Source organism: Balaenoptera physalus (assembly GCF_965194825.1).
Source record: "Balaenoptera physalus genome assembly, chromosome: 14".
Taxonomy (NCBI): domain Eukaryota; kingdom Metazoa; phylum Chordata; class Mammalia; order Artiodactyla; family Balaenopteridae; genus Balaenoptera; species Balaenoptera physalus.
In genome coordinates, this window is record NC_138893.1 from 83,442,477 (window position 1) to 83,465,796 (window position 23,320).

The 23,320-nt window shown below is 41.8% G+C and overlaps 1 protein-coding gene across 19 annotated transcripts in view; it reads left to right on the plus strand.

The window, feature by feature from the left end:
• The first annotated feature begins 5,478 nt into the window (after positions 1-5,478).
• The window catches only part of USP54 (ubiquitin specific peptidase 54), a 149,205-nt gene continuing 131,363 nt past the window's right edge, over positions 5,479-23,320 (plus strand). For 12 of the 19 annotated variants that reach the window (XM_082424374.1, XM_082424375.1, XM_082424377.1 and 9 more), the window contains exon 1: positions 5,480-5,593. The gene's annotated coding sequence lies outside the window, so the exon portion shown is untranslated. Of the gene's footprint in view, positions 5,594-5,850; positions 5,972-23,320 lie in introns of those variants that run through there. The other 7 variants (XR_014253300.1, XR_014253301.1, XM_082424385.1 and 4 more) reach the window with 3 other exon arrangements.

The window sequence follows — 23,320 nt, forward strand, 5'->3', positions numbered from 1 at the left end:
CTCATTCTTCCTCTGATATTTGAGGGCAGACAAAAACTGAGGCTAACAATGCACAGAGACTAATTAAGTCAAATACCATATATCCATTATTCAGACTTCAAGACTGACCTGATTACTTACACACCCACACCCACATCCGCACCTGCCAAAGCACATTCATAGGTGTATACAAAGACATACTTATTGAATAGTACATAAGACAAATAATCGTGCACAATCACACGTGCTGGCCCATATGTGGGCAAAGCTAAGCAGCAATTGTGTGCTGTGTTTAGGAAATAGGCGTTGGTGACCCGGGCATTAGCTCGCTTTAAGAAGCTGATTAGAAACTGGGATGATCAGGATTACCCAATTATTACAGAACAAGAGCATGCCATAAAGTTTCCATATGACACAAGCGTGAGCTTAGGAATATATGTCAAAGGTTACAGGTTCCTAAAAGGATGAAATAGAATAGGGAGCCATATTGGAATCCAGAAGGAAGTGGGAGAAACCAGCTGCAGTTATAGTATGCCTGGCTCATCTGTAAACACATCAAGAAAAGATCTAAGGGTCATAGGGACACTGCAGTTGTGTCCAGAAAGCACTGATTGGGAAGAAACCATGAGAATCCAATAGGAATGAGTGACAATACTCTTTTATTGACTTCAAGCATGGGGTTTCTTTAGAGTCCCAGACTTACTCTTATGTCCCACAAAGTCAGAGTTTGATGCAGATCAGGAAAAATAACTTCTGAGGAGAGCTGGCTGAATTCAGCTAACTCCATGAGCCATTAATGATTATATTAGGTTCCTAGACTCTGCCTGGACTGATTCAATTTTCATGGAACTTGGGTCATATGACATTTACCTTGGTCACCTTCCTTTACAACATAAATAAATTTCAGGGAATTCATACGTCCTCTAAACTAGTACACAAAACTCTATTTCTATGTGCATTTTTCCTTTTATTAATTTATTTTTATTTATTTATTTTTGGCTTCATTGGGTCTTTGTCGCTGTGCGTGGGTTTTCTCCAGTTGCGATGAGCAGGGGCTACTCTTTGTTGTGGTGCACAGGCTTCTCACTGCGGTGTCCTCTCTTGTTGTAGAGCACGGACTCTAGGCACGCGGGCTTCAGTAGTTGTGGCACACGGGCTCAGTAGTTGTGGCTCACGGGCTCCAGAGCGCAGGCTCAGTAGTTGTAGCGCATGGGCTCAGTAGTTGTGGCTCACGGGCTCCAGAGCACAGGCTCAGTAGTTGTGGCACACAGGCTTCATTGCTCCACGGCATGTAGGATCTTCCCGGACCAGGGCTTGAACCCGTGTCCCCTGCATTGGCAGGCGGATTCTTAACCACTGCGCCACCAGGGAAGTCCCTGTGCATTTTTCTAAGAAGAATTGTCATAGTTTGGCTTTCCCCCCAAACAGACCCTGAAACAAAGATTTGGATGCAAGTAGTAAATCTGGGAGGTGGTCCCAGAATCCAAGCAGTGTAAGGTAATGAGAAGAAGGCCAAAAAGGTGCTTCCAGCAATTGGGGCTGAATCTCACTAGAGACTCTCTGAGAAAAATGTTATTCAAAATGTGGTCCATGGACTGGCAGCATCATTTTCTCCTGGGAGCTTGGTTAAAAGTGCAAATTCAAGGGAATTCCCTGGCGGTCCAGTGGTTAGGACTTGGCGCCCTCACTGTCAGGGACCCGGTTCAATCCCTGGTCGGGGGAACTAAGATCCTGCAAACAGCGCGGCAAGGCCAAAAAAAAAATTTGCAAATTCAAGAATTTGTGTCTTACTAATCTCTCCAGGTGATTCTTATGTGTTAGTAAAGTTTGAGAAACACTATAGTAAAGCATACTTCAGAATCGCCTCACTGAGGCAGGGTAGAAACTGGAATATTTAGCTAACAAATCCCATCTCTCCTTGGTTACGGATTGCCAAGGGGAATGTTAACTCTGCTGGCACTTCCAGGCAAGGAGATAACTCAGGTGTTTAAGGTAGGAAGCTATGGGCTTGTATAGAATTTGTCTACCAAAGCTGTAGTGAACTCTAGGATAGGCTGAGGGAATATGGGCAGGGCACAGACAGGATGTGGACAAGAGTTCATAGCTTTTATGAGATTCTCATGTTTAAAAGTCTGTGAACCCGGGCTTCCCTGGTGGCGCGGTGGTTAAGACTCCACCTGTCAATGCAGGGGACACGGGTTCAAGCCCTGGTCCAGGAAGGTCCCACATACAGCGGAGCAACTAAGCCTGTGCACCACAACTACTGAGCCCACGCGCCACAACCACTGAAGCCCAAGCACCTAGAGCCCGTGCTCCACAACAAGAGAAACCACCATAATGAGAAGCCCGCCCATCGCAATGGAGTGTAGACCCCGCTCGCTGCAACTAGAGAAAGCCCGTGTGCAGCAACGAAAACCCAACACAACCAAAAAAAAAAAAAAAAAAAAAGTCTGTGAGCCCTCCTCAAAAGTTAAGGACTATATTCCTTCAACAAATGTTTATTGAGTGCCTACTATATATCAGGCATCAGATGTACAAAAGCAAATAACAACATTCATGTGACAAAGAGATTTCCCAACTATAAAATAATTATTAAATGCCTACCCTTAAAGTTGGGGTAAAAAAAAGTTCAGGGTCTAATAGTCAACAGCTCTGAAAACTTAGAAACTTCATTTTTCCAACCTCAGAATATCTGAAATCTTGTAAATATATACCACATTCTTTATCCATTTATCTACTGATGGGCAATTTGGTTGCTTCTACATCTTGGCTACTGTAAATAATGCTGTAAGGAACATAGTGGTGCATATCGTATATCTTTTCTAGTTAACATTTTTGTTTTCTTCAGATAAATACTCAGGATTGGAATTGCTGGATCATATGGAAATTCTATTTTTAATTTTTTGAGGAATCTCCATACTGTTTTCCATAATGGCTGCAGGAAAGCTTCCTTTTAGATAGAAGCTTGTGAAACCATGCACTTCAGATTGGGGCTTGAACACCCATGCCAGAACCCCACCAAAACCCACAGTCTTCCAAATGAGATCACACACCTGGTTTCAGGACTTAATGAAGCTCATGTTCTTGATGTCTCATCGCAGAAAGAATTCAGTGAGAGACAAAGTGGTAGGTAAGAAGTGGATTTATTTAGAGAGAAACACACTCCACAGACAGAGTGTGGGCCATCTCAGAAGGCGAGAAAGGCCGCCAGGGTATGGGGTTGTCAGTTTTTATATGGGTGGGTAATTTCATAGGCTAATGAGTGGGAGGAGTATTCCAGCTATTTCGGGAAGGGGTGGGGATTTCCAGGAATTGGGCCACCACCCACTTTTTGACAGTGGGCACTGCCACTGTCATGGTGCCTTTGGGTGTGTCATTTAGCTTGCTGATGTGTTACAGTGAGCGTATACTAAGCCTCAAGGTCTAGTGGAAGTTGACTTCTCCGCCATCTTGGACCCATTTGGTTCTAATCAGTTTATGTCCCATCCTTAGGCTGTGTCATTCTTTCAAAGGTTGTGCCCTGCCCCCTTTCCTCCTGTTTCACTTGCACTCTTCAGTGGGCACAAGTCCCCACTACCACCTATTGTTTTACATCAGGTCTCTTTTATTGTTACCCACCTAGACTCTGCAGCCGTTTGAGCTAGCAACTTCAAGGGTTTCTTTTACATAAACCACATGCCCGTAATACTATGCCCCTAAGGTCACCCAGATAATGCATTCCCTGGTATAGGGTCTAGAGCTTTGCTGTCTAATACTGCAGTCACTAGCCACATGTGGCTATTAAGCTCTTAAAATTTGCCTAGGCTAAATTAAGATGCTCTGTAAATATAAACAATGGATTTTGAAGACTCAGTATGAAAAAAGAATGTAAAATATCTCATTAATAATTTCAAAATATTAAAAAAATTGCTGTACACCAGAAACTAACACACTGTAAATCAACTATACCCCCAATAAAAATTTTTAAAAATTTCAAAATATTGATTACATGTTGAAATATTTTGAATATGTTGGGTTAAGTGAATAACTAAATTTCATTTTTCTTACTTTAAAAAAAAATGTGGCTACTACAAATTTTAAATTGCATGATGTGGCTCACAGTATGTTTCTACCAGACAGCACTGGTCTAGACTATGAGAGGTATTCAGGGGATTGGAGAGAAGACACTTAATTCTCTATTTATTACTTTTATTCCCTTATTTGTACCCGTCTGTTTTACTCTCACTGAACAACGTTCTTTATATAGCTGTTGCAGTAAGGGGGACCCCTTCCAGGGCCTGAGGGTGGGCTGCTGTCTAACACTCAGAAATGAATTGTCCGAGGAGACACACGTGCTGACAAAGCAAGAGACTATTGGGAAGAGGTGCCCGGGCAGATAGCAGCAGGGTAAGGGAACCCAGGAGAACTGCTCTGCCACGTGGCTTGCAGTCTTGGGTTTTATGGGAATGGGGTTACTTTCCGGGTTGTCTCTGGCCAATCATTCTGACTCAAGGTCCTTCCTACCCTTATTAAAATGTGGTGTGCACACTGCTCAGACAAAATAGATTCCAGTGAGGATTCTGGGATGTTGGTAGGACATATGGACTGGTGTCTCCTCTCTCCTTTTGACCTTTCCCGAATCCTACCGGTTGGTGGTAGCTTGTTAGTTCCTCGTTCCTTACCAGGACCTCCTGTTGTAAGATGACTCACGCAAGTGGCTACTATCTTGCCTGGCCAGGGTGGGCAGCTTCAGTCAGTGTTTCTCCTAACATGTCCGTCGTCTGTTCCAGATCCTACTCAGTCAGTCTGCATTTACAGCTTTCTGAGGGAGAGAGAAAGCCCTTACAACTAAGTGTTGAGAGAGTCACCAAGTAAGGATGTGCCCGTCCACAGGGTGGCAAGCAACAACTGCAAAGTTCAAATCACAAACCAATGCGGCCCCCTTCCACAGCCAAGGCCAAACATCTGTGCTTATGTTCGACTAAAAACAACAACAACAACAAGACACTTTGATTTCCTAGTTTCGCTGGGCAAATTGAAGGGGGCGGGGCACCAGTGTATAAACATAAATATTTCTGTTAAGTCAAATACCATTCACAAACCAAAGTAGGGGAAGAACGAATCAAAGTTTCCTGAAGGAAGGTTAAGGAGGACATGGAAAGGTCAATTTCTGGCTTACTCCCTCCATCTCTACTCTGCATGCATAAGGAAAATGCCAGGAAGACTGAACTTCAGCCAAGGCGACACTGCTTTAAGTTTGAGGCCTGGGAGAAGACAGCCCCATACCTCAAGTTATTCCGGTGTAGGGTTCGTCATACTAACTTCCCCCATCCCAGACCGTCCTGCGTCCTGCCTACAATAGTTTTCCGACTCTCCTGCCAGTTCAATATCCTTCCCCGCCCTCGCCCACCTCCAGACCTTTCCAGGCCACCCCTTAAGCGCCTTGCGGCCGCCATTTTACACAATACTATCGCGAGATATACTTAGCCGTCTCGACCCTGACTCATTTACTTTCTTGCGAAAGACTCTTCCCGGCCGTTCTCGGCGTAGCTGAGGAAAGTGTCGCGAGAGCTGGTTGCCTTGGCTCCCTGTAGCTATAGCAGCCGCGGCGGTTAATGATGCGGCGGCAGAAGCGGTGAGTGCGACACTCAGGGGGGCGGGGCCGGAGGTAACAGGGTGCTGGGGTGGGGGGTGTGGTAGCGCTTGGGGGGGTAGTGGGGAAGGTCGGGTCGCGGGAGCAATGGGTCCGAGTGTGACGTGTGGGGTAGGACCCGGGTCCAGTGGCTATAGGGACGGGGCGCGGGTCTGCACTAGGGTACGCTGTGAGGGTTGAAGCTGGTGGGAGGTCCAGGGGGAGGGACCGGGGTGTAGAAGGGTTCAAGGGGCAGGGTCCGGAGTGTAAAAAGGGTGTTCGTGTTGGGAACAAGATGGTTATGGGGACTCAGAATTGGGTAAAGAGACCGGGCTACACCGAGGAGTAAGTGGGAAGAAATGGGGTACAGCGAGGAGGAGGGTACGTTAAGTGGGAGCCTAGAGGTTGGGCCCGGTTTGCTTTGACCTGGAGGAGATGGGGGGTGCCGTGTCAGACCTTCGCAGTTTCCTGGGGTCCGCCTGAGGCTGGTCGGGGACTGCGCGCTAGGACCTGGGTCCTATAGGACATGGCGGGAATGGTGGCGTCCCGGAACTTCACCGCCCCCCCCGCCCCCGCTTCCAAAGAAATCCCCCACGGACTCTGAGATGTGAAAGGAGGGTCCTGGTGAAATAGTATTAGTTGGAAAGGTTCTTTCGATGGTGGTGAGTGGGATAATGAATGATGCTGCTCTGAAATAAAGTGTGGGGTGGGGGCGGGAGAGAGAAATTCTTGAGAAAAAAAAACTAAGATGTGCGTATCGAGTTGGAAGAAGGGGGTGTGTGCTAAGTTCATGTTTCTTTCCAGATTCATTCAAGTGTAGAATTCCTTTACGGTGTACTTATGAAATTATATATGCGGTGTAAAATCAGTTTAGATCATACAGTGAAAGAATGTACAGTACATTTAAACCTTCCACGAATGTAGTTTAAAAACTAAGAAAAGTGTTTCTACTGCAGCAGCACAAGGCTGAACACTAGGGATAGTTTTAGTTACTTGAATATAAAACCTAGTGTTCCGAAAGTGTGTCTATTCAGGTTGTTTGCCTTTTAAGAAATGGATGAAGTTTTATTTTTAGGAGACAGAAAGAGTTTTGAATATCCGTCAATCTGGAAATAAAAGGAGTCTTCCGGGAGTTAAAAATCACTGAGAGGCAAAACATTTACTCTCTGAGTCTCAAGGACTGTTTTCTAGAGACAGGTTTGGATCACTTTGCTGTTAACTCTTATTTCTAGTGAAAACAGTGGCATCAATTCAGGCATAAAAAATAATTTGTTCATTTCAATATACAGATACAAGCTTTCTGATAATTATTTCTCACTATCTTTTGTAGGTATAAATTTGCAAAGGCATAACCTCTCTTTTTATTAATTTATTTTTTTTTTGAGAATTAACGTTTTGTTTGATGGCCTTGCTGAGGACTTAAGCCTGGAAGACAGCCTCTCAGATGACTCTGAGGGACTGCTCTGAAGACATAAGGGAGGAGCCAGGATATATAGGAGTTTTTGCAAGAAACCAGGTAGTAGGAACATCAAAAGGTTATTGTTAATGAAAGAAAAACAGGGACTTTCCTGGTGGTCCAGGGGTTAAGACTCCAGGCTTCCATTGCAGGGGGTGCGGGTTCGATCCTTGATAACCTCTCTTTTGATTATGTAACTGGCTTTCTCCATGTTGAGGTTCACAAATTCATTAATTAGAATAGTGGATTTTAATCCTTCCAGAGCCAGCCTTGATGTGGTTAGTCATTGAATCTATTTATTTGATATATGTTAGACTAAAACTTTTAATTTGTAATGTTAGTAGCTAACCTTTAAAGTCGAAATGCTTTTCTGAGGCAAGATAAAGCTTTATGTGGTTGAATCCAAAAGATTTCTCCATGAATCCATTAAGGAGCTTTACTGAGTTCCTATTATGTGTAGAGTACTGTGTAAGGCATTGCAGGGGGGAAAAAAGATTAATTCATTCATTTATCCCTTCAACAAACGTTTATTGAGACCTATTTTGTGTCTGATTACTAAGTCTCCAGGAAACAAATATAAGTAAGCCTTGCTCTTTGCCTTGGAATTGCTCAGAGCCTAGGAAGGGAGAGAAATAGAGAAACAAATCATTACATTGTAGTAAACACAATATATATGTGAACACAGGCTTATGAAACAAGGTTCTGGCCCTGAGGAGTTTACATAGTAGTTGACAAGACTAAAATGGAAGAAATTATTTTAAAAATTACAAAATATTAAACAAATTCTAAACTGTGCTGCATCAATAAAACACATTACGTTTCTCAGAAGAGATACAATTAGAATGGAAGCTTGAGGAGAAAATTCACAGATCAGTTCATAATTTAATAGTGTTTTTAAAGTACTCTTAAATATCACTGAACATTATTATTTTTTAAAATTTATTTATTTTATTTATTTATTTTTGGCTGCGGTGGGTCTTTGTTGCTGCGCGCGGGCTTTTCTCTAGTTGCGGTGAGCGGGGGCTACTCTTCGTTGTGGTGCGCGGGCTTCTCATTGCGGTGGCTTCTCTTGTTGCAGAGCACGGGCTCTAAGCGCGTGGGCTTCAGTAGTTGTGGCTTGCGGGCTCTAGAGTGCAGGCTCAGTAGTTGTGGCGCACGGGCTTAGTTGCTCCGCGGTATGTGGGATCTTCCCGGACCCGGACCCGAACCCGTGTCCCCTGTATTGGCAGGTGGATTCTTAACCACTGCACCACCATGGAAGCCCTTGAACATTCTTAAGTCAATAATAATAATAATAAGCATAAATGCTAACATTCATTGATTGATTATTAATGGCCTAGGCACATTATTTCATTTTATTTATTTATCCCCCCACACCCCCAATTATCTCATTTTATCTTCACAACACTCTGCTAGTCAGCTGGTACTAATACTTCAATTTTAAACATAAGAAAACTGAAGCTTAAAAAATTCAAGAAGTTGCCGAGGATCATAGAGCTAGTAAATGGCAGATTAGGGATTGGAGTTGGAAATATATGTGACTGGTAATCTAAGCAAGATTCTTTTCTTTTGCAGTAAGGGGGCCTTGGAATGGGGTAGGGGGCCAGTCATTGAACGTGGAATTGGTCAGAAGATCAGAATTCAATCTCTGTGTCTCTTTATTCATAGATTTTTCTCCCTCAAATATTGACACTACATATGAGGAAATAATTTGAGTAGTAGCATGATGCTGAATATGAGGTTTGTATTGTACAGAGACTTGAGTACATTACCATATTCATGTTGTATATGATTGTATTGGTTGCCATGCTTGGGAAAATAGCTATAATAAGCAATTGTTAACATCTGTAAGCTTCCAGAAAGTGATCATTTTAACAGTGGAAATGGTTATCTATATTCATATACAGGGCAAATGTTATTACAGCAGACTAAGGGATTTAGGTAAAAATTTTTGTCTACTGCATTTAAAAAAATTTTTATTTTATTTTAATTTTTTTGTATATTTGCTTTCAGATTTTAAAACTCTATATTCCAAAGTCCAAAATCTGATTTTCTGGTTGAAATTCAAATTTTATATCTTCCTTTTATATTGAGGAAACTGGGAACTTTTTTTTTTTTAATTTTTATTTATTTATATATTTATTTATGGCTGTACTGGGTCTTCGTTTCTGTGCGAGGGCTCTCTCTAGTTGTGGCAAGTGGGGGCCACTCTTCATTGCGGTGCGTGGGCCTCTCACCATCGCGGCCTCTCTTGTTGCGGAGCACAGGCTCCAGACGCGTAGGCTCAGTAATTGTGGCTCACGGGCCTAGTTGCTCCGCGGCATGCGGGATCTTCCCAGACCAGGGCTCGAACCCGTGTCCCCTGTATTGGCAGGCAGATTCTCAACCACTGCGCCACCAGGGAAGCCCCGAAACTGAGAACTTTTAAATGACTTGCCCAAAGTCATTTAATGCAATGTCCCAGGTATTCTTAAGAATTACATGCAGATTTGACGGTGAGTCAGTGATTTTTTGTCATTGAGTTGACTTTCCTCATCAATCCCTCATCGGTATAGATTTTACCTGGAATAGCACGGGGGTGTGAATGAGATTCCAATGTTTTCTAACACCTTTTAACTAAGTGGGCTGTGTGCCCATGTTTTAATGTGAGTTATTTTTGAGACATTAAGACATTTTTCCAAGAAAGGTTTAGAGCAAGAGAGTGAGATGACAGGAAGAGCCTTGAGTGGTGAGAATGGGAACTTCTCCAGAAGGGTTGAAAACTGAAAGCAGTTGATGATGTGTAAAGAGGATAATGGTCTAAAAGCTTTCTTTAACTCCACCCACTACAGGAGAGCCTGGAGACCTTTTCTTCTACTTTGATACACAGAGCCTCTGGAAAGATTCTGTCCACTGGGAGAAAGTATTACTTTCTCAGCATTTATATTAGCAATAGTAAATAGACATTGATCAAACCAAAAACAATTTACATGGTAGCTGAAAAGTGATATCTCATTTTAGATTTCCATCTCTTTGATTACCTGTGAAGTTGAACATTTTCCTGTATTTATTATTTTTTATTAGGCAAAGAATAGAATAAGCAGTTTCACAGAGAGAAATACAAACAGCCAATAAAGAAATAAAAAACAGACTGACAGGCATAGAAAACAAACTTATGGTTACCAAAAGAGGAGGGAGGGGAAGTTTGGGATTAACAGATACACAGTACTATATATAAAATATTATTATTATTATTTTTTTGGCTGTGTTGGGTCTTCATTGCTGTGTGCGGGTTTCTCTAGTTGCGGTGAGCAGGGGCTACTCTTTGTTGCAGTGTGCAGGCTTCTCATTGCGGTGGCTTCTCTTTGTTATGGAGCACAGGCTCTAGGCGCGCGGGCTTCAGTAGTTGTGGCACGTGGGCTCAGTAGTTGTGGCTCACGGGCTCTAGAGCTCAGGCTCAGTAGTTGTGGCGCATGGGCTTAGTTGTTCCTTGACATGTGGGATCTTCCTGGACCAGGGGTCAAACCCGTGTCACCTGCAATGGCAGGCGGATTCTTTTTTTTTTATTTATTTATTTTTGGCTGCGTTGGGTCTTTTTTGCTGTGCGTGGGTTTTCTCTAGTTGTGGCGAGCGGGGGCCACTCCTCGTTGCGGTGCATGGGCCTCTCCTTGTGGTGGCCTCTCTTGTTGCAGAGCATGGGCTCCAGGCGTGCAGGCTTCAGTAGTTGTGGCTCACAGGCTCCAGAGCGCAGGCTCAGCAGTTGTGGCACACGGGCTTAGTCGCTCCGCAGCATGTGGGATCTTCCCGGGCCAGGGCTTGAACCCGTGTTCCCTGCATTGGCAGGTGGACTCTCAATCACTGCGCCACCAGGGAAGTCCCCATACATAAAATAGATAACCAACAAGGACCTACTGTATAGCACAGGGAACTATATTCAATATCTTGGAATAACCTATAATGGAAAAGAATCCGAAAAACAATTTGATCTATCTATCTATCTCTCTACCTATCTATCTATCTATCTATCTCTGAATCACTTTGCTGTATACCTGAAACTAGCACAACTTTGTAAAATAGCTACTTCAATTAAAAAAAGAAAGAAAGAAAAAGATCCTCAAACTCACATAATCTGGAAACTGCAAATTAAAACTATTTTTTGTTGACTTCTCTTTTTTATTATTTAAATTTTTTTAAGATTTTTTAAATTAATTAGTTTATTTGTTTTTATTTTTGGCTGCATTGGGTCTTCGTTGCTGCGCGTGGGCTTTCTCTAGTTGCGGTGAGCAGGGGCTACTCTTCATTGCAGTGTACAGCCTTCTCATTGTCGTGGCTTCTCTTGTTGCAGAGCACAGGCTCTAGGAATGCGGGCTTCAGTAGTTGTGGCACGTGGGCTCAGTAGTTGTGGCACACAGGCTTAGTTGCTCCGTGGCACGTGGGATCTTCCTGGGCCAGGGGTCGAACCTGTGTCGCCTGCATTGGCAGGCGGATTCTTAACGACTGCGCCACCAGGGAAGCCCCTGTCTTTAAAAACATTTAAAAATCTTACAAATGTTTAAATTGTATACTTAATTTGAAGAAAGAGAAAAAAAGAATACATTCTTTAAAAAAATAATTCTTTATGTGGAGGCTAAGAAGCAAAGGTTCTTCTTCTAGAACTATCCTGTTTGGTGAATTTTCTTCCAGTTCTTTTTCCTGCAATATATGCAATTTCTATTTATAATTTCTATATCTATTTATATCTTTTTTAAGTCAGTGGAATGATAATTTTTTTTCCTGTAGTTCTTTTTTTTTTTTTAACTTAGCAATATGCTTTTGAGATCTCATCCTGTCAGTACACACTTTTTTTTTTTTTATTTTTAACATCATCCCAAGCTCGGGATGAGGTTTAGAGCTCTCCATCAGCATCACACCTGACAATTTTTTTTTCTTTTATTTATTTATTTATTTTTGTATTGATTTTTGGCTGTGTCGGGTCTTCGTTTCTCTGCGAGGGCTTTCTCTAGTTGCAGCAAGCGGGGACCACTCTTCATCGCGGTGCGCGGGCCTCTTCACTATCGCGGCCTCTCTTGTTGCGGAGCACAGGCTCCAGACGCGCAGGCTCAGTAGTTGTGGCTCACGGGTCCAGTTGCTCCGCGGCATGTGGGATCTTCCCAGACCAGGGCTCGAACCCGTGTCCCCTGCATTAGCAGGCAGGTTCTCAACCACTGCGCCACCAGGGAAGCCCCAGTACACACTTTTTAACAGCTGATTGTATTTCAGTTTGAATGTCTGTAATTTATTTGTTTCTTTTTCTATGGACATTTAAGTTTTCTCAGATTTTTGCAGTTATCAGCAACACTGAAATGAACATCCTTTATTCTTGTCTCTTGTGCAAATGTCCTAGAATAACTCTAGAGTAGGTGCCTAGAATTGTTGTTTAAAAGGGATACATGTTTCTAATTTTGAAAGATACAGCCAATTTGCCCTACAGTCTATGTACCATTCTTTATTCCATCAGCAGTTTATGAAGTTGCCTCTGATACTTGATATCAGTCTTGTACATTTTTACTAATATAATGGGTAAATTTAAAAATTTTAATTTATAGTCTCCAGATTACTTGTGAGTTTGAACATCTTTTTGTTTCTTTATTGGCTGTTTACATTTCTTTCTGTGAAATTGCTTATTCTGTTCTTTACATATTTTTTAACTGGGTTGTTTTCTTTTTTCTAAAAATTTATTTATTTGTTTATTTATTTTTGGCTGCGTTGGGTCTTCGTTGTTGCACGCGGGCTTTCTGTAGTTGCGGTGAGCGGGGACTACTTTTCGTTGCGGTGCGCGGGCTTCTCATTGCGGTGGCGGAACATGGGCTCTAGGCATGCGGACTTCAGTAGTTGTGGCACGCGGGCTCAGTAGTTGTAGCTTGCAGGCTCTAGAGTGCAGGATCAGCAGCTGTGGCACATGGGCTTAGTTGCTCCGCGGCATGTGGGATCTTCCTGGACCGGGGCTCGAATGCGTGTCCCTTGCATTGGCAGGCGGATTCTTAACCACTGTGCCACCAGGGAAGCCCCACCCAGGCTTTTTGGTTTTATTTTGTTTTTTGTGGCCGTGCCAGGAGGCTTGCAGGATCTAATTTCCTGACCAGGGACCGAACCTGGGCCGTGGCAGTGAGAGTGCAGGGTCCTAACCAGGGAATTCCCAATACCACCCAGTTTTAATTATTGCTGAAGGTCAGGTTCCCCTCAGTCTTAGAATATATATAAGAACAGATTTTTTTTTTTTCTTTTAGAAGCAGTCTTTCAGGTTTTGTTACAAACAAAGATTCTGTTGGGAATGTAATTGGGATTGATTGCAACAAATAAATTACTTTATGGGTGAATTTGTACACCCATGAATTTACAATGTTGAGACTTTCCATTTAGAAACAGTGTATTCTCTTTATTTAGGTTTAAAAAAAATCCTTTAGAAAAGTTTATAGTTCTCTTGATAGTGGTTTTGAACATGTCTACTTTTCTAGTTATTTTATGGTTATTTAAAGTTGATATGGCAATTGGGATCTTCTACCTCATGACATATAAAAAATTGGTTATTGCTGGCATATAGGAAAGCTATTGATACTTCTATGTTGATCTTGAATTGGATAACATAGTAAATCTTTTTTAAAAATGATTTAAATGGTTTTTCATTTGATTCTTTTGGATTTTCAAGATAGTTGTCTTTTTCAGCTCTTCATGTCTTTGCCAATTTTCATTTTGGTGTATGCAATTTTTTTCTTATTTTGACATGTTTTATAGCTCTTTATGGTAAAAATATTAATCATTTATTATATAGCTTGCAATGTTTTTTAGTTTGCTCTTTGTTTTTATAGGAAACCTTTTGACCATCAATGGGTAAAACACTAGAATGGGCTACTGCGATGCTTCAAAGTTATCTTGACAACAGGAAAATTCTAAGAGGGTTAGAATTATTCAAACCAAGTCTGGTGAATAAAACTATGAATTAAAAATAGAGGAAAAGGGGCTTCCCTGGTGGCGCAGTGGTTAAGAATCCGCCTGCCAATGCAGGGGACACGGGTTCAAGCCCTGGTCCAGGAAGATCCCACATACCGTGGAGCAACTAAGCCCATGTGCCACAACTACTGAGCCTGCGCTCTAGAGCCTGTGAGCCACAACTACTGAGCCCGTGTGCCACAACTACTGAAGCCTGTGTGCCTAGAGCCCGTGCTCCCAACAAAAGAAGCCACCACAATGAGAAGCCCGTGCACTGCAGCAAATAGTAGCCCCCGCTCGCCACAACTAGAGAAAGCCCGTGTGCAGCAACAAAGACCCAACACAGCCAAAAATAAAATAAAATAAAATAAATTAATAAAAAAAAATAGAGGAAAATAGCTCACTTCTGGGTTCAAATGAGATTTGATTAGAAAATTCAGAAACTCTTTTAACCTTATTTATAGTGATGTGTCATCTGAGTTAAAGGAGTTGAATTTAAATTTGGGGAAACAATAGCTGAATAAAATTGATCAGGTTGAAAATATACAATAGAATATATAAATAATAATCATGTCTGATATTTAATCATACATATGGAAGAAGCTGGTTTTTCTGATTACTGTTATACCTGGGGAAAAAAGATAACTCTTTAGGAGCAATGTTCCTTCACAGCTCGCTTCTGAAGGGAAATCCTGACATGTGGACATTCCTGAGTTTAGCATTGAGGTGGAGGTTGGCATAGCAGAAAGAATGTGGGCTTTGGAACCAAACAAACCTTGGTTCCCATTCCAGTTGTTCACTTATTAGAATTGTGATCTTTAGCTCATTGTCATAGCCTCCTCTGTAAAATCGTATGCTTAAAAAATGGTATATCACATCAAATAACATCATCTACTGCTCAAAATTGATACTGCTGTGCAGCTTCATTACATGGTACAAATATTTGATCAATGAAAAGCATACTATTACTTAGGAGGTCTGAATTCATATGTTTGCTGCTGAACCATCAGTAACACCAGTCAGATTAGGGGTTAGGAGAACCAAGAACCTAGGGTTAGTACCACATAGGTTAGGTACCAAGCGCCTAGAAGCATGTTAGAAATGCAGAATTAGAATCTGCATTTTAACAAGATCCCCAGGTGATTCATATGCACCTTAAAGTCTGAGAAGCAGTGATCTAATGTGCAGTATCTAAAGGAAGGTGGTAACTCCAACTCAAAGCAATAGGGGTTGAGATGGTAGGAGCTATAGAATATTAGACAGGTAGTCACTCTGTGGTTCCAGATGATTCATTTATTCACTGTAGGACCCTCTCACCAAGCTGGGGGATACAAGGAACATCTTCTAGGAGACAGGGCTAGCAGGATCGTGGCTGGGTGTCTGGTCACTAGCCAAGGGGTTTGACATTAGAGCAATAGCTTTAGTCTCTGCAGGAATCTAGGCTAGCTGTGCTGTTCAATATGGAAGCCACTAGCCACATGTGGCTATTAAAATTAAATAAAAATTCAGTTCCTCAGTCATACCAGCCACATTTCAAGTACACAGTAGTCACATGTGTCTGCTATATTGAACAGCACAGTGCAGATATTGGACATTTCCATTAGTGCAGAAAGTTCTGTTGGACAGCACTTGAGAGGAATAGGCAGAGCTGCCAAGGTAGGGTGGGTATTTGCCTTAAAGGCTGTGTCAAAATGGCCAAGTATAGAAGGCAGAGAAAAATCCATGAATTTCTGGTCACACACATAACTCCCCATCCTGTTCCAGAACCTTTCCATTGCTGATAGCTGCTGGTAAATTCCCTGTCCTGTTAAGGTCTGGGTGTGCCTGAAAGTGAAAGCATCAACTGAAAGGTAAGAGAGGGCAGAAGCTGGCAAGGAAAATGTTCTGGAGAAATTGCTGAACATTGGGAAGAGTAGGAATGGCTGGGTATGGAGTTAGGAAAATCATATGAAGTACTTAAAGAGATATTTAGCTGCTAGTAAAATACCATTGCTCCCAGAATAAATAATACTGAAAATAAATTCTAATGTCCACGTTAATGCCAAACTAGTCACCAACTTGATCACATCTTCACTAAAGTTTTTAAGTTGGTCTATCAATGTTAAAAATATGAACATATTTTTTTACGTTTAATGAGAATTAGTGGGAAAGTAGAATTCAGTTTGAGGTTCACTTTTCAGTCTTTCCCCCCAGAGAATACATCTATAGAAAAGGCTATCCAAATTCTATTTATTTTTGTTTTGGGGACGGTGCCATATAGTAAATTTGTGAATTACTGTATTTCTCTTTTTTTATTGATGGTTTATATCAGACACATACATGAATATTTGTAGGATTGTTGTATGTATAAAAATGTTTTAAATTTTCTGTTACTCTTTCAGAGTTTTCCTTATTTCAGTTTGGCTATGTAGGCAAGTGTCTTTGGCCACATCACGCAGCATGAGGAACTTCCCAAGCAGGGATCAAACCTGCGCCCCCTGCAGTGAAAGCACGGAATCTTAACCACTGGACCACCAGGGAAGTCCAGACCAGTGGCTTTTAAGAAAAACCTATTACATTTGTTTTTTGCAAATAGAAAATATAGCCCTTTCATTGTTGGTATGCAACTAATGAAGTTTCTGAAATTGACATTTCAGTATTTTAGCACTTTCCATTAACAGTACCTTCCTGTACCACATTGAAAGCAAGAAACATGTTCCAAAAAGCACATTTTTCAAATAACATTTCTTTTTTTTTTTGGCTGCGCCGCAAGGCTTGCAGGATCTTACTTCCCCCACCAGGGACTGAACCCAGGCCCCGGCAGTGAAAGCGCTGAGTCCTAACCACTGAACCGCCAGGGAATTCCCTCAAATAACATTTGAGTTTTTAAATGAAAACAGAAGCTGAGGATAAGACTATATTGGACTTTTGCAAAATATATTTTTGTCAGTCTTATTCTGACCTGTGTATAGATTCATTTTTTCCTAAGACTTGAAAAGTAGGCTTTTATATAAAGCTGGTGGGAAGTCAGTGACTTCCCAGAAGAAAAAAATGTTCATTTTCTTCTGAGAAGAAAATTTGGATAAATACTTTTTAGTTAATACATTAGTTTCATAGTAGGTTTGTAGAAAAATTCACGTACTATAGAAACAGAGCTTTCTCTTTGTATGTCATTGTCTCATTTCTGACCTGGGCTCAGCTCTTGTTTCCCTGTGCAGATCCACTTCCTTTGGTGGTGCATCCTGTCCTGGGTGTTGACCCCAGTCAAAGCTGTATGGTGCCAAAAGAAAACAAGTTCCTTGATCCTCTTTTGCTATTTCAGCCTCTTATTTATCTTTACTTGTGGTCTTTGAAGACCAGAAATGTGTTTGTGAACAATTGAGAATTGCATCATGGGTGTTGCTACAGTGTTGGGGAACACCAGAGAGAGGCAATATCATTTTAATCTTGGGTTTTTCCCCTTATTCAGGTCCACCAGGTCTAAGGAAACTTCTAGTTATTTAACAGAATTGAAATAAGAAATTTTGTAATTACAAAGGTAGGTTTTAGACACCTCAGAGTTACAGAGTATTTATTGATATTGAGAATACACGTTAAAATTATTCATGCTTTATCAGTCAACACCAATGTTTAAATCACAAATTGCCACATAGCAAGTTATTTTGGGTAGGAATTCTGTATGAACCAAATTATGGTAATGATTTTAATTGGGCAAAGTATAGAAGTCTGATTTAGAGGTGTCTTTTCCTATGCCTCCTCTAAAAATTCATGAAAAGAAACAACTCCCTTTAAAAATTCAACTTGTTCTTATTTCACAATGACTTTCATCCTTTTTATGCCTTATTTCAATAGATAGTTACTAAGCATCTGCTTTTTTTTATGTATAAAGTGAATTTTCCAAAAAAAATAATTAATTTTATTTTTGGCTGTGTTGGGTCTTCATTGCTGCACGCAGGCTTTCTCTAGTTGTGGCGAGCGGGGGCTACTCTTTGTTGTGGTGTGTGGGCTTCTCATTGCGGTGGCTTCTCTTGTTGTAGAGCACGGGCTCTTGGTGCATGAGCTTCAGTAGTTGTGGCATGCGGGCTCAGTAGCTGTGGCTTGCAGGCTCTAGAGTGCAGGCTCAGTAGTTGTGGTGCACGGGCTTAGTTTCTCCGCAGCATGTGGTATCTTCCCAGACCAGGGCTTGAACCCATGTCCCCTGCATTGGCAGGAGGATTCTTAACCACTGTGCCACCAGGGAAGTCCCTGGTTTTTTAAAAAATTTATTTATTTTATTTTTGGCTGCGTTGGGTCTTTGTTGCTGCATGCAGGCTTTTCTCTAGTTGAGGTGAGCGGGGGCTACTCTTTGTTGCGGTGCGCGGGCTTCTCATTGTGGTCGCTTCTCTTGTTGCGGAGCATGGGCTCTAGGCGCGAAGGCTTCAGTAGTTGCAGCATGAGGGCTCAGTAGTTCTGGCTTGCAGGCTCTAGAGTGCAGGCTCAGTAGTTGTGGCACACGGGCTTAGGTGCTCTGCAGCATGTGGGATCTTCCTGGACCAGGGATTGAATCCCCTGCATTGACAGGCGGATTCTTAACCATTGCACCACCAGGGAAGCCCTAAGCATCTGCTTTTAAAATAAGTTTTATTAAGGAATAATTAACATATCATACAATTTACCCATTTAACGTGTACAGTTCAAAAGTTACTATATGTGCAGAGTTGTGCAACTGTCACTTCAATCAATTTTATTACATTTTATCACTCCAAAAAGAAACTATATATCCATAAGCAGTCATTCTCCATCCCAACCCCTCCCTCCCTTGGCAGCTACTAATTTATTTCTGTCTGTATAGATTTACCTATTCTGGACATTTCATATAAATGGAATCATAAAATACCAATATGTGGTCTTTTGTGACTGACTTCTTTCATTCAGCATAGTATTTTCAAGGTTCATCCATGTTGTGGCATGTATCAATATTTTATTCTTTTTATGGCCAAAAAAAATATACCATATTCCATTATATGAATAAAGCACATTCTTTTTATCCATTCATCAGTTGAGACATTTGGGTTGTTTCTACTTTTTAGCTATTACGAATGAGACAAATGAGGTGCTTAGCCCACAAAATAAGGATACTAAGGGTTGTGCAAGTGCAAAATTTAAGGAGGCAGTCACTCTCAGGGTTGTGCAAGTGCAGGGTTACTTGATTGACCTTGAGAGTGAGTGCCTCTTTAAATTTTGTACCTCCAGTGTCCCCCCATAGTCTTGGCAGTGGATTGGCTTTCCTTGAGCTTCACTGAATATCAACCACTTAAAAAAACTGAGTAAGAAGGTATGCTTTGCTCTTTGTCACTTTCCTGTTCAATAGCGTGCAGTGATCTGCCATTGACTATCAAAGACTAACCTGTGATTTGTGATTCTAGTTTTATTTCTAGTTAGATTTCCACTGTCTTATTTCAGCCAGTGTAAACTACTTTCTATTCCCTAACAAGTCAAAAGCTTTTCTATTATCCTGACTTTGCCCAGTGCCATTTTTCACCTGGAACTGATACATTGAACAGAACCTATTTGTGGTGGCACTGATGAGGGTGAACCACTATTTGAGTTTATGACACTAATCTTGTTCAGATTCTAGTTCCCAAGTATTAGACGTAATCTCCTTCCTCTCTAGATCACAGATATTTTTCAGGAAACTAGTTAGGAACTTTCTGACTAGATTTCTTACTCAGAATGCAGAAAGATATGTGTCCCTAGTCAGGACAGATTCCATAGTTATGGTTTAAATTTTTCTCTTTTTATTGTTTTGGCCACACAGTGCAGCATGTGGGTTCTTAGTTCCTCGACAAGGGATTGAACCTGTACCCCCTTAACCACTGGACCACCAGGGAAGTCCCCAAATTGTTATTTTTCCTACATTTCCTACAATTTCCTCAAAGTGCTTTGCTTAGCTCTTGCTGAGCAGTGCCCAAGGGGATTACTAATGTTATGCAACTGATTTGTTTGTGCCAATCTCTGTTTGTGCCAATAAAGGCATGCAAATTTGAGGCCATTAAAAGTAAAATCAAGTCATAGTAATGCATGTACATTGTTTAAAAGTGAAATGATAGTTTAAGGCTTATAAGGAAAAACATCTTTCTTCTGCTCTACTCTTCCTTACCTACTCCTGATTCTTGTTCTTCAGAGCACTTTTAAATGTTGTCTTTTTTTTTCTTTTTTGTATTTACTTTCATATATATTTCTAAATAATATGCTTAAACTGCTATTTCCTACCCCCACCCCCATACACACACACTTTCTCTCCCAATGTAAATATAACTTTTTTTTTTTTTTTTTGGTTAAATTAGTTGTGGTAAGCAGAATAATGGCCCTCTCGAATATATCTGTGTCCTTATCCTCAGAACCTGTATGTTCCCTCATGGCAAAAAGGAATTAAGTTTCCTAATCAGCTGATTTTAAAATAGGGAGATTATCCTGTATTATCCAGATGGGTTCAATGTAATTAAAAGGATTGTTAAAAGTGGAAGAGGGAGGCAGAAGAGATGCTATGTGAGAAGGACTCAATCTCTGTTGCTGGTTTTGAATATGGAGGAAAGAGGACCGGACCGTAAGCAGAGGCATGCAGGCATCCCTTAAGCATCTGGAAAAGTCAAGGAAACATTCTGCAGTAGAACCAGAAGAGAACAGTAGCCTTACTACCACCATGATTTTAGCCCATGAGAGTGTGTTGGACTTTTAACCTACAGAAGTGTAAGATAAAAAATTTGTGTGGTTTTTTTTTTTTTAATTAATTAATTAATATTTGGCTGCGTTGGGTCTTCGTTGCTGTGCGCGGGCTTTCTCTAGTTGCAGCGAGTGGGGCTACTCTTCGTTGCAGTGTGCAGGCTTCTCATTGTGGTGGCTTCTCTTGTTGCGGAGCACGGGCTCAGTAGTTGTGGCTCGCAGGCTCTAGAGCGCAGGCTCAGTAGTTGTGGCGCACAGGCTTAGTTGCTCCACGGCATGTGGGATCTTCCTGGACCAGGGCTCGAACCCGTGTCCCCTGCATTGGCAGGCGGATTCTTAACCACTGTGCCACCAGGGAAGACCTCCGTGTAATTTTTAGAATAAGCTTGTTTAGGTCTAAAGAAGGCCTTGCTGGGATTTTGATAGGAATTGCATTAAACTTATAGATTAATTTGGGGAGAATTGACATTTTTATCACGTTGAGTCTTCCAATCAATGAACAAGCCTGTTTATTTATGTCATCTTTGATTTCTTTCATCAAACTTTTAGCATACAGACCCTGTACATGTTTTTGGAAAGTGTATATACTTAAGTATTTAGTTTTTTTTACAGTGATTGTAAATGGTAATGTGTTTTTTATTTTGTTTTCTGCATGTCTATTGTTAGTACAGTTGACCCTCGAACAGTACAGGTTCGAACTATGCAGGTACACTTATAAATGGATTTGTAAAAATAAATACATACTATAGTACTACATAATCCTCTGTTGGTTGAATCCGAGGATATGGAACCGCCCATACTGGAGGGTGACTGTAAAGTTATAAGTGGATTTTCCTCTTGCTTAGGGGGTTCTGCACCCTGACCCCTGTGTTGTTCAAGGGTCAACTGTATATAGAAATGCAATTGGGACTTCCCTGGTGGTCCAGTGGTTAAGAATCTGCCTTCCAATGCAGGGGATGCAGGTTTGATACCTGGTCGGGGAACTAAGATCCTACATGCTGTGGGGTAACTAAGCCCAGGCACCACAACTAGAGAAGCCCATGCCCTGCAGGGAAGACCCAGTGCAGCCAAAAAAAAAAAAAAAAAAAGAAAGAAATGCAATTGATTTTTTTTTGTGTTAATCTTATATCCTGTGGCCTTGTTATTACTTCTAGGAGTGTTTTTGTAGATTCCTTGGGATTTACTATGTAGACATCATGTCATTTGCAAATAGAGTTTTATTTCTCCCTTTCCAATCTGTATGCCTTTTATTTCTCTTTCTTGCCTATTACAGTGCCTAGAACTTCTAATATTATGTTGATTAAGAGTAGTGAGAGCATGGGCTTCCCTGGTGGCGCAGTGGTTGAGAATCTGCCTGCCAATGCAGGGGACACGGGTTCGAGCCCTGGTCTGGGAAGATCCCACATTCCGCGGAGCAACTGGGCCCGTGAGCCACAATTACTGAGCCTGCGCGTCTGGAGCCTGTGCTCCGCAACAAGAGAGGCCGCGACAGTGAGAGGCCCGCGCACCGCGATGAAGAGTCGCCCCCGCTTGCCGCAACTAGAGAAAGCCCTCGCACAGAAACGAAGACCCAACACAGCCATAAATAAATAAATAAATAAATAAATAAATTAAAAAAAAAAAAAAAAAAGAGTAGTGAGAGCAGACATCCTTGCTTTGTCCCCAACCTTAGGGGGAAAGTATTTAGTATTTCACCTTTAAGTGTGATGTTAGCTGTAGGTTTTTGTTTCTGTTTTTTTTTTTGGCTGTGCTGGGTCTTTTGTTGTGGTGCATGGGTTCTTCTTTGTTGCAGTGCGCGGGCTTCTCTAGTTGTGGCACGCAGGCTCCAGAGTGTGCGGGCTCAGTAGTTGTGGCTTGTGGGCTTAGTTGCCCTGCGGCATGTGGGCTGTTAGTTCCCCAACCAGGGATTAAATCTGCGTCCCCTGCATTGGAAGGTGGATTCTTAACCACTGGACCACCAGGGAAGGCCCCTGTAGGTTTTTGGGTAGATGCTTTTTTTTAACATTTATTTATTTATTTATTTATTTATGGCTGTGTTGGGTATTCGCTTCTGTGCGAGGACTTTCTCTAGTTGCGGCAAGTGGGGGCCACTCTTCATCGCGGTGCGCGGGCCGCTCACTATCGCGGCCTCTCCCGTTGCGGAGCACAGGCTCCAGACGCGCAGGCTCAGTGATTGTGGCTCACGGGCCTAGTTGCTCCGCAGCATGTGGGATCTTCCCAGACCAGGGCTCGAACCCGTGTCCCCTGCAGTGGCAGGCAGATTCTCAACCACTGCGCCACCAGGGAAGCCCTGTAGATGCTTTTTTATCAAGTTATAAGCACATATTTTAAAAATTTCAGGTGAAATCATATTTCTTCTGCAGTGCTTCTCCAGATTCCCCCAAGCTAATATTTACCCTCCATGTTTCAACAGCATTCTGCTTATATTACTGTTATTGAACTCTTACTTAATTGTTTCCTGGTTGATTTGTGTTCATCCATCCCTCCCTCAGACACATACACCCTCTAGGCTATGAGGGCAGATGCTGTTTTATTAATTTTCATATCACTAGTTTAGAACAGTGTGCCTGGCACCATTGAATTGTTTGATTGAGTGAGGGAGTGAATGAATGAGTAATTGAACAAGAGAATAAAAAACTCTCTCTCAC